A 12,274-nucleotide genomic window follows, 5' to 3' on the forward strand; every position below is an offset into this window, starting at 1 on the left:
TCTAGTGTATGCAACACACTTGTATCCCCCAAATATAAAGCTACTTACTTCGTGCAATGTATAAATTCCTGCTATTGACACTACTGTCCACATAATAAAAAAATCAAGGCTGGCCGAAATTTGCATTCATGGCATTAGTGCCCAGGCGTGTCCACATTTCAGGACAGTGCAGTATGTCTTGACGTATGTAACTATTATGATGTTCCCTAAATTACCCTCACCGATAGAAGCATCTTCAAAAGTGCAGTAAGAACTTTTGAAACAAACGACACATGTACGAAGCTGAAAGAGCGGTGTGATAGGGCTTCTCTATCGGGGTACTACACAAGAAAATGCGATCGGAAACACATATGCACAGTCTACTTCTGAGTATAAAACGCGCACTTAAAACGGGCACTCTTACGCCTAGTACAGCTGCGACACATGAATATCCCGATTGGTATCTTGCGAACACTCCGTAACAGCAACAACACAGCTCGAACGTGGCGGTCACCACGGCGCATCGCAGGTGGCAATACGGCTCACGCAGTATAGCACACGAGGAATGACAGCGATACCGAAGCAACAAATCTTATCGCTACTGATCTTGTCATCACTTCTATAAAGGTTGTAAAGGACTCGCGTTCACCACTTCGCGGCAACAAACTGCATACACAGAACACATACAAGTCGCGTACGCTGGGTACGCCGATCGGACACTTTTAACTTCGCCACCGCCCTGAACATGTGTCGTATACTCAGAATACACGGGTACGTGATGGCCTTCTCGTTTGCAATGCACACGCGAAGCACGGCACAAGAAATCACGAAGTCGACGGCTTGAAATATTTCTTCCGACGCTCGCGCAAACACAACACACTTCCTCCGCTCCGTCTGTTTCTGTCGGCGATCGCCCGCAATGATGAGGCCTAGGAGGGTACACCGGCTTGCTGCCTTCGATGACTATCTCCGTGGGTGCTGGATAACTTTAGTAAAAATCACAAGAACGCGAAAAAATCGACTGTTTCTGCCGCGGCGGTTGCCTAGGCCTCGCGTCACCGCTTCGCTTCGCTTCGAGCAAGCGCCATGTTTGCCGTGATGACGTCCTCCGCCGTCCGCCTCGTACCAGCCAATGAGAGACGAGCAGGCATGCGGATGGAAAAGTGCGTCCGCCCGTCCAGACGATCGGACAGGCTTCCGCCCCAGTCCGCATGCATGCGGAGCGGGCGTGCGGATTGAGCGCGTATGGGCCATTACCACGCTCGACACGCAGGACATCGTGAGCGTGCGGTTCTGGAGCGTGGGTGCGAGGATGCTGTGCGAGCTGCGCGACAGGTGTAACGGCGTGGGCACGCTCATCTTCCTCGAGAACTGGATCGACGTGCCCGATACTCAGGCACTGAAGCGATGATGCGCCGGGCTCCGCGGCATCGCCAGATCCGCGTCGATGAGCTGTTCGCAACGGTGGACTCCTGCTACGTGCTGGCCGAGCTCGTGTCCTTCAGAACCGCCATCGAATAGCTCGTCATGAGCCACTGTGCGACAGGCACGTACGGGACGCTGCACGTTCACGCAGCGTTGTTGTCGTTGCCAGTCGGCGCACGACGTTGAAGATGTTCGAGGTGTTCAACTTTGAACTGAACGCGGTAGACTTCGAAGAATTCTGTATAGTGCTAAGCGCATCGCTGAGTGGCCTGGCCCGTTTGGCTGTCTTTCCAGCTCAGCGCAATATTCTTGTGCATTTGAGCGTATACGCTCCTGACACTGCCCAGGCGGCGCGGCGGCGCAGCGATCGTCAGCGCCTCTCGCGGGAATTTCCGTCAAAATTGACACTGACGGACCACGCTGCTCAGGCTGCCCGCACGGATCTGCCGACGTGATCGCGTGTCCACGCTTGTTTTGAAACGAACAAATGGCGCACATTTTGCTGTGTGGTTTCAAACCAATCTTAAAACTAGATGGTCGGATACGCCCTGCCATTCGCCTTAAAGGGGAAAAGCTCTACGCTGCCGGGCACGTTCACAGCGTGAAAGAAGTCGCCGGTGTCACTGTGCTGGCGAAGTGTCACTCTCAGCAAGGCAAACACAACTACAGCGTTTCTCTGGACGTGAGTACAGTCAACTATCATTTTATGTTTGATCAAGCAGCTCAGTTGAGTTTGCAGGCATGGCTGAGCTTATTAAGCGTTAGGCGTAGGTGTTCTTGGCTAGCCCTTCGAGTCGCCGTAGACAAAACGTGTTCTCCCGTGGTGCTGTTTTGACACGCTTGCAAAGCTTCATTGGCTACGGACGATAGGTGCCATATATTTTCGAATTACTAAGAGGGTCTTTTATGCAACGTGCACAAAAATTGTGTTGAACTGCTATGTCCTGCCAATCAACCGCACCACTTTGTTTACAACTGCCGTGGCACCGGCACCACCTTGGGCCGCACCGGCCGCCAAAACTCAGGTGACCGTATCCGGTAATCTGAACCCAAGCAGAGCCGCACAGCGTGAAGCGCTCAGCGACTCACGCAAGCCAGAACACCTGCAGCCACCGAGCAATACGCTTCGTACAGGAAAATAAATTGTTCCAAAAGACAGTTAATTTATAAATATCTGTAAGTCGGCTTCCCGGCAAGATACAATTCTTGTCAAATGTATTCTTGCCATTCAAGAACTTTTATTACTGCCAAGCATTCGCAGATTAGAGGGGTTTGGAGGAAGTGTCAAATGGGAACAGTACTTTGCTTTACTAGTCCGTGGTGGAAATTATTTTGATTTAATTACTTTTCTCGCGGATACGCAAACCTGGCTTACTGCAGCATGACCTGGCTCATATTCCACAGGGAAGCTTTGGCACATAAGACAATACGATTAAGTAAGCATCAAGGTCCCGAGTCAGTGACGTGCATCGTGCTCCAACCTTGATTATACATAAATAAAATGTCATATGGGAATTAATCTTCAGTAGGCAAATCTCAATGAATGGCTTTGTGAGACCATTGCAAACAATGGATTTGTGCCCTATTCAATGCACATTATGTTCACAAATGTTAGCTACGTGCCACCTAATAAAGAGCGGTGTTTAAGCTTCACATGCATTTTTTGTTAAGGCAATACATCATGGTGAAGTTACGAAATTTAATTCTTGCAGCTGAACAAGACTGACCGTGCCCTGATTGGTGGAAGCTGCACTTGTCGATACGGGGCCTCGGGAAACTGCAAACACTGTGCAGCAGTTGTGATCTACATAAACGAAAGTGAGGACGTGTCTTCAACATCGCAACCACAGCAGTGGGGGCGGCCACCAAAGACGTCATTTATTAATGACAAGGCATCTATTGAAGAGCTTTTTGGCGGTAAGAAAATTTGCAACAGAATACGCATATGTGTATTGTACCTTTTATAATGTTTTCGTAAGCAACCGTTCAGCACTTTCCAAATGTGCACAAATAGACAATGAAGGGGGGAAGCCCGTGGGACATAATCAATGCAACTGTACTTTATGACACTATTTTGCATGCTTTGTTTCAGAAAATACCCATCCGTACGTCGCAGGAAAAGTGCCCAGAATGCTGGAGCCAGACTACGTGATAAATCGCCTTCCTGAATTGAGGTGTCACATGAACACGATCCTTAGGGACGTTAATGACAATATGGACGATCAAACTATTGACAGAAGTGTTGCCAAGGTAGAAGAGGGCATGGCCGAGCTTCAAGGGGTCCTTGACCCACACATAGATGCATATCACTACTTGGAAGTTGTAGAAGAGTACCCAAAGGTACTAATAAAAAGGAAGGACCACAGCAAGTTGCTATCAAAGGAGTCAGCCGCATACTATGAGAAGAATGTGAAGTGCCAGGACACATGTCTCCTATGTGCCCTTACAAAAGGCCAGTCCATGAACCTCAGGTAAGTGATGCAGGTGGTGTGCCAATTTGTTGCCTGGAGTCAACATTGCTCTTTATACTTACATCACCAACAGGTGGCATCGAGAACGATGAGTGCGAATAACATGCTCTATGGCACACACAATACTGAGATCAAGAAAGGCCCCTGCCGACTTGGTTAACTCACTACTGAGAACAACAAGCTTTTCGTCGGAAGCCACAACATATGGTACGCCTTCAAAAATGTGAAGTGTAAGGTTTCACTTACGTTATTTCTCTTTCAGGCATAAAGATGGAATCACTTGCCCGGAAGGAGTTTGAAGATAAAGTTTCTGTACAGGTTATACAGGTACCACACAATTTCCTTTGAATCATTAACATGACAAGAAGGTCAGTATGACTAAAGTAGGAAAGGAAATTACCACACTGGTATTTTTGTCTTTTATCTTGAATATTAGTATTTACCTCTTTTACCTTTGATCGGCAAACTATTAAGTCTCTGAAACACTGCGTGCTTATAGATACATCCTCTTTTTCAGACTGGATTGGTGCTGCATACTCTCCAGCCGTGGCTTGCTGGCAGCCCAGATGGAATCTTCCTATCCGACCATAAGCCCAGCATTCTTGAGATAAAGTGCCCATTTTCCAGAAAGGACGACATCATAATAGATCACAAATTCGAACGCTCATTTGTGCCATACATAAAGTATGTAGATGGCAGACTTCCCCTCGTGAGGAGTCATAAGTACTACACGCAAGTGCAGCTGCTAATGTATGTGTGCAATGTTCAGAGCTGCTATTTTTTGTCTATTCAAGTAAGCAAAGCATAATCATCGACATTAAAAGACATGATAGTTTCCTGTGTGCATCAGTGCGAGCACTAGAGGAATTTTACTTTGCTTGGCTGCTGCCAGCATTTGCTAGATGGCGGCAAGCATAGAAGTTTCCAATGTGCATACGCCTTCAATGTGTAGACTTGCCACAAAATTAATAAAAGCATGTGAATTGTGCTATCTAAAGTGGTTTGAGTGCTATTTGACTGATAAATATTGTGTGTAGGCTTTATGCTACATGGTTTTGTGGTACGTGGACAGAAGTCAACACAGACAAATTGATAAACACTTTATTCACAAACAAAATGGCTAACAGTTGAACCATGATAACTACATTTAGCAATTGACTAGAGTGATGACTTCAAGCTGTACTGCGTTCAGCGCACTGGAGTACAAAATCATTCGCAAAGTTTACATTGTAGAGTCCGCACGCTCTTCATCTATGATAGGTGATTGCAGGTTTGTCCAAACACAGCACACATGAAATACGTCTGACATTTTTGCAATCATCTCTGTGGGAACCCGCGAGTTGAGGATGTTGTACGTCTTTATGCGCTGAATTATTCTTTCAACGTGAATTCTAACCTGTGCGATGTTGTACGTTTCCAATATTTCACCGTCACTAAACTGGCCATGCCCTTGTAAGAAAGGGGGCATCACAAGAACAGCATGAGCTTCCTCAACCCCTGACTTGATGCCTGGGAAGCCCTTGTCCGCCATGATGATGTCACCTGGCTCCACCAGATCCAAGAAGCCAGAGTCAACAGTAATAAATGCATCAGAACAGCGCCCGCCATATGCCTTTGATCGAAAACAGACTGCTCCACAAGGGCCAATTTCCAACCAGGAATTCGAGTGTGTAGCCACCTTTATAATTTGAGTACAGCACTCGCTGCTGCTGCACAGTGCTTGGCTTCTCCGTTCTTACCTCGGTACAGTCTATGATCATGGTGCAGCCAGGGTAGTGGATCCTGAAGCAGTTTGGCATTGTTGACATCATCACGTGCGACGGTGGTCGATAGATCCATTTTTGAGCTGCAGTACTCAGTGTCCGGAGGATGCTGTGAAAGTGGCGTGAGGCTGTTCTTCCACTTACAGAAAATAGTACTGCAAGAGATGCAAAAGAAATTCCCAGCTTCAGTTTCATTAAGAACATAACAAGCCTGTCAAACAATGAGACATCACATGTTCGGTCTGCAGGATTAGGGATTATACCAAGCAAGAGTGCAAACACATCAACACTCACACCGCACAGATCTCTCATAGCAGCACTGGAGGATTTAACACTGTCATAGCCACCAAAGTAACTGGATCTGATGTCTGGCCCACTGTGACGGGAGGCTGTGATGGGTTGGCATTGTACATCAGCATCACACGTGACAGTGTGATTAATCTGAGTGCAAGCGTCAGTTTCTTGTATTGAGCATACAAATACGGAAAACGGTGTTGCAGTGCCTTCGCAAGCTTCGGTTTGGCAGGCCTGGGATAAAACAAGAGGAATGAGAAAAATATTGCATAACAATTCTTTAACTGCTTAGAATGGAGGATAGTTTCTAAAAAAGATTCTAACAGCCTCGACCTCTCAAAATAGATGAATTGCAAAATAATGTGCATGTCTCCCATGTGAACAAAGTGAGAACATTTCTTAAAATCGCTGTTCGTGTAATCACCTAAAATCAGATGATTTACCTGATCACATGAGGACCTCATTGTCTCAGCAGTTGGCTGTAGCCCACTCAACATAGAATCAAATATGTCCATGGTTTCACTTGAGTCTTGCAGTGCCTCATCACTGCTTACTCCAACTTCTTGATGTTCATTAATCCCAGTGAGATTCGTGGTGCGTTTGCTCCACCTGAAAAGTGAGTAAAAGGTTAGTAATAAATGGAACAAACAAACTGACAGCAGTCAATCTTTTTCCTTATTTCCGTTTTATCTTCTAGAGGAATGGCAAATGAAATGAAAATTGGTATGAGTGTGTAGCACACCTAATGGTGCCAAATAAAGCAAAATTATAAAGTGGATTGTGGGGTTTAGTGTGCAAAAAACTATATGATTATGAAGCACGCCGTAGTGGGGAACTGCCTGTTGGTTTGGCCACTTGTTTTTTTTTTTCTCTTTTTTTTAAGTTCACCAAAATCGAAGAGAACGAGCGTTTTGCATTTCGCCCCCGTCGAAATGCGGCCGCCACGGCCGGGAATAAAACCAGCGACCTCGTAATGGTGCCACACAGTTAATGTTTTATGCCATTGACATGACTTGCCTTTGATATCTAGCAAGGTTCTCGGTTGCATTGAATGGCCTCACTCGGTAGGCCGCTGGGAACAACGTTGGGTTGTATCCAGGATGCTTCTCAATGTTGTCTTTCACTCCATTCACGAAATGCCTTGAGCAGATTCTCGACGACGACGTCGGCGTCCACTGAGAGCCGTCGGCTTCGCTAAAAGTTAAAGTTCACGGTTACCAGATGACCATGCAGTTTGCTTACACTAAAAGCTATAACTTTGACTGCATGCATCGTGCAACTGAAGAAACAGAACAATGTTAACAAGCCATCGAAATACACTCCCTCTTATTTTGCGTTGCCGCGGCTGCCAACATAAAGGTAATAATCACAATGCCATTTCCCGTTCAAAAATGCTACACACTTACTTCACTCTGCGCACAGCAGCAATCCATTTCTTCCGGCGCTGCTCTTCCCACGGCCGGCCAGGAAATCTGTAGAGTAGGAGACCCGGCAGTCCCGCGCGGCCGTGACAGTCTTTGACGCAGCAGTACCGCCGTCCCGTCGCGTTTTTTCCTGGGCAGTTTTCGATGTCTTGCACATTTGCCATCGTAAAACAGCGGTATGAGAACGCTCACCTGCAGGACGGCGGCGCACGTGATTCAGAAGTTTCGAATCACACGCGGCGATAACAACAACACGTTCGCCAGCTGGATTCCACGCCGTCGACTGACTTTGGATCAGTACCAGAGTTGCGCTTTCGCCGCTACAGGTGGCGCTGCCCTCGCCGGCAAACTCCACTGTCAGGAGCGTATATTAAAGCGATAGCTTTGCTTAACTATCCTTAACTACTTTGGTCACTTGAAGTGGTAGAATGACCTCGCACAATAAAGAATGGGACGTACAACACTGACTCAAGTTGTTTATACTAGCTGGGGCCATTAGGTATGTGCTGGCCGCTGTCTTTCCAAGCATACTACCTGTGCCATTGTGTGTGTGCCCAAAACAGAGTTGCACATAACATATTTCACGTAATTAATTACGTGCAATCAATTGAAAGTTTTACTCGGTAACGATCACTGCACTTCAATAACTTTTTTTCAGTAACCAACTATATGTAACCAGTTATTTACGAAGCAAACTGAAACATGCGACAACACTGAAGTGTTGTGTTTCTCAGAGGACTCGGACGCGAGCTATGGGGACTTGACGCGAGTAACAACAATCTTGTGCAGAAGACATTCGTGCGCTACAACAACGCTCTCTTCTCCAGCGCGACATAAGCGAGTTTTAATTTCTCTGCTGGCTTCCTGAAATGAAATAAGACGAAGGAAGATATCCGCCGAAAATTTTGAAAAGCAGCAGTTAGAGAAGATAACTTGTGAAGGGCTGCAGAGGACACACCGTGGAAGAGCCAGGCCAGCTCGCTTAATTTTCTATGTTTGACCAATCTTGATAAAGTTGAGAGGATAGTAACGTAAATGTAATCGATTGCATTTTAGCAACGCCTCGATTAATTACATGTGGCCGTAATTAGTCACTCTGTTAAAAATGTAATAAATGAGAGTGACTAATTACTTGCCGCCGCCGCCAAGTGTCGTCGGCGGCGGTGGTGGTGGTGTCACGCTAAAACCCTATCGAAAACATGCCGAATACTCGCGTCCCGTTCACTTGGAATACACCAAAATTGGCATGGGAATGTACGAATGTATGACTAACATGACTGATAGGTCATGGCATCGATAGCATCACATGCTTGTCAGTTACATGACGATTAACGATAATAAAATCACGTGTGGCGCATACCCGCATTCGATTTGCGGGTACGAGCTAGGGATATGCGTGTATGGGCCAGGGACAACAAAGAAAGGAAAGAAAGAGAGAAGGAAAGAAAGAAATCACGTGTGGCATATACCCGCATCACATATGCGGGTATGAGCCAGGGACAAGAAAGAAACAAAGAAAACCAGGCTGCTCCGAGAGTACAGCAGGTTCCGGGAAAGCTGCGCCAGCGTCGGATCACGTGACGCGCGCGACCAATCAGAGTCGTTTGGTGTGTCGCGGGGAAGGAAAGGGAAAGAAAGGGAGTTGACACCTGCTCCGCCGGCCTTCCCTCACCTCACATCAGTTTCGGCGCCCGGATGTGAAGGCACACGCGTGGTACGTTCCGCCCAGGAGCAGGCTCCGTTTGAGCAACGGCGCCACGAACTCGCTCGGGAAAGGGCTCGTCGTCGACGTGCTCATTCTAGCGTTACGGCTTCCGAAGCCCAGGCGAAACGTCAGCGAAGGGCCCCGGACCCCGAGTTGCGGGAGCGGGATGTTGAGGCCAAACGTCAGCGAAGAACCACCGACCTGAGTTTAGGGCAAACGAATCGGAACACCTGCGACAGCGTCATCTTGCCACAAGCTTCGCTTACTACCATCTTCCGGCACTTTTATTCTGTAACGTGTACACGTCTGGCCCAAAATGACAGCTTACTGCTCGCTGTCTAGCCTAGTAGACAACTTGGTTGTAACGTTTACGTCCAATATTGGTTGTAACGTTTTACGTCCAATATTGGTTGTAACGTTTACGCCTCCGCCCTTCCGGTAAAACACCCAGTGCGCCTGCGTTTACCCGAATACCAGGCACAATACAACTCTGTAGTGTGTCGCGTATCCGGTATTCGGGCACACGCAAGCGCAAGCTGACTGGGCTTGGGCGTTTTAGGCGATGGGCGAAGGCGTACACGAGAATGGCCGGCACAGTGCAGCCACCTGGTGGCACGCAGCTCAACCAAACACAGAAATAATATAGCAGTAACGAAGTATATTCTACTTTGCTGCTGGTGTGAATTGTTGGCAGGAGCGTAATAGAGAACCACGTTGTTTTTCTAAATATTTAAAATGTTTTACAATTCAGTACAGCAATATTAGCTCTTCGATTGGTTAAGATCTGCACCACCAGGTGGCTAGGCCGTGCAGACCGATCAGGCCGCTCGCGTTCGTCTACGCTAAAGCTCCTTGATTACTGCAATAGAAGTATGAAGGGTATTTACGCCTCACCACATCCGTCAAAACGCCCAGCTCGCCTGTGGTTACCGGAATACCAGACACGCTCGGCGCTGCGACAGAATGCTCGCAACGCACGCTGCTTCGATAGCTCTCGCTGGGGATCGACGGCCGGGCGGCTAGCGGAGAGGTTGGAGAGGCTTTGTGCACTTGCTCCAAGACAACCGGAAGTAGACGACACTACGTCCCATCATGACACAGAGCCTGTAAAGGCGGAGCTTAGCCCCGATCACCCGACGAACGAGTTAAGGAGAAAAAGCATGGCTATGGAGGAGGGTAACTTGTAATCGTCCGTAGCTCTATTAATATGAGACGCTTCACTTGATTAGTGGTGAGAATGTTTTACTGTAGCTGTACCCTACGTGTCTACAAAATTTATACAAACCGTTGTAGGGAGCCTTTAAAGATTGCCGTCAAAGGATGGTTTGAGACATTGATGTCATTGATGACGGAGATGTTTGGACCTTGTATGACCCCCAGAAAGAGGCTCATGATGCATTTGGGACGCATGAACCGCAGTATGAGAAAACAGGACTAATAAGTTTTTCCATCACCAGAGCACCGTGGCAGGAAGCAGTAAACTAGGCGAAGTAGCCACCACAGTACAAACCGAGAAGTCGGTTCTGGCGAATGCCAGACGAGCACCAGCGCAGGTTATATATATATTACGCGCGCAGGAGGTTGCAGATGGACACAAACCTGGTCGCGCGAACTCTGCCTTTTATCTTCATCTTCCTCTTTCCTCACTATTGCACCGCACCATGCTTGTGCGTTCCGTCATATATATATATATATATATATATATATATATATATATATATATATATATAGTTCGTTCAACTCGGAGGTTAGTGTAGGTCACAGTGCAGGAGTCCTTTAAGCCAGGAGGGTGTATGACTGTCTTTGTGGTCAAATACTCACCTGACAGCAGCGACCGCTGGCATCCCTTTTGTTAATATGTTTTTCACAATGCCACTGTATGTACACGCAGCTTTGTACCCCTTTATGGCACCACTCTACACGCCTGTCGCTTTTGATGTACCTTGACATGAGCCATCAGATGTGTCGACACTCACGACGCCACTAAATCCCGTCAGTCACGCCCGCATGCTCTTTTTTGTTAATACGTTTTCAAATCCCACTCCATGCACGCCCAACTTTGTACCCCTGTACATGCCCGCCATTTCTGATATACCTTGACATGAGCCATCAGATGTGTCGACACTCACGACGCCACTAAATCCCGTCAGTCACGCCCGCATGCTTTTTGTTAATACGTTTTCAAATCCCACTCCATGCACGCCCAACTTTGTACCCCTGTACATGCCCGTCGTTTCTGATATACCTTGACATGAGCCATCAGATGTGTCGACACTCACGACGCCACTAAATCCCGTCAGTCACGCCCGCATGCTTTTTGTTAATACGTTCTCAAATCCCACTCCCTGCACGCCCAACTTTGCACCCCTGTACAAACACGCCCAACTTTGTACCCCTGTACGTGCTCGTCGTTTCTGATATACCTTGACATGAGCCATCAGATGTGTAGACACTCACGACGCCACTAAATCCTGTCAGTGATGCCCGCATGCTCTTTGTTAATACGTTTTCAATAATCCCACTCCATACACGCCCAACTTTGTACCCCTGTATAGCACCACTGTACATGCCCATCGTTTTGATGATTTTGACATGGGTCATTGCACATGTTGACATCCATGACGACGCGAAATCTGTGCACACCTGTGGTCATGGGCTACTCACGATTTAGGAGCTTGTTTTCACAGCCTTGTTGTATTCACTTTTTTTAATAATTCCACTCTGTGTACGCGCAGTTTTTCATTTACGTGTTCGTTGTATTCTTTTTTACTTTGTATATATATTTTTTCTTTCCACTTTGTATTTTTTTCTTGTCTCTTTTCACCCTTACGGCAAAAAGGCTTAAATTGAGCTCTGTATGCTTGTACACGCACTCTTGATGAAGGCCGGACCCCGGCCGAAACGTCAGTAAAGTCTTGTTATGTTTTTCCTACGTGCTTCTATTTTTTGAACTATATATATATATATATATATATATATATAAGTGTGTGTGTGTGTGTGTGTGTGTCTACAAGGATTGCACTGCAACCTTGGTTCTCCACAAAAAAAGTATAAAGTTACCTATCAAGGAAGGGGTCTGGCAAGGAGACACATTGTCTCAAATGCTATTCACTGCATCCTTAAATTGAAGAAGTATTCAAGCTTTTAGACTGGGAAGGCTTAGGAGTGAGGATCAACGGCGAATATCTCAGCAACCTTCGGTTAGCAGATGAC

At 46.9% G+C, this 12,274-nt stretch overlaps 1 long non-coding RNA gene and 2 pseudogenes across 1 annotated transcript; 1 reads left to right on the forward strand and 2 right to left on the reverse strand.

Annotated features, from left to right (window-relative positions):
* Positions 1-1,826: 1,826 nt before the first annotated feature.
* On the forward strand, positions 1,827-4,848 carry LOC119445249 (uncharacterized; annotated as a pseudogene).
* A 240-nt stretch (positions 4,849-5,088) lies between these two features.
* On the reverse strand, positions 5,089-6,729 carry LOC119445257 (uncharacterized; annotated as a pseudogene).
* A 4,195-nt stretch (positions 6,730-10,924) lies between these two features.
* LOC125942406 (uncharacterized) lies at positions 10,925-11,727 on the reverse strand. The gene is made up of 3 exons (XR_007465077.1): positions 11,485-11,727; positions 11,157-11,306; positions 10,925-11,003 (listed from the first exon to the last, which is right to left on the reverse strand). It is a non-coding gene; the product is annotated as an uncharacterized LOC125942406 (long non-coding RNA).
* Positions 11,728-12,274: the final 547 nt, after the last annotated feature.

Source organism: Dermacentor silvarum, chromosome 1 (assembly GCF_013339745.2).
Source record: "Dermacentor silvarum isolate Dsil-2018 chromosome 1, BIME_Dsil_1.4, whole genome shotgun sequence".
Classification (NCBI taxonomy): Eukaryota; Metazoa; Arthropoda; class Arachnida; order Ixodida; family Ixodidae; genus Dermacentor; species Dermacentor silvarum.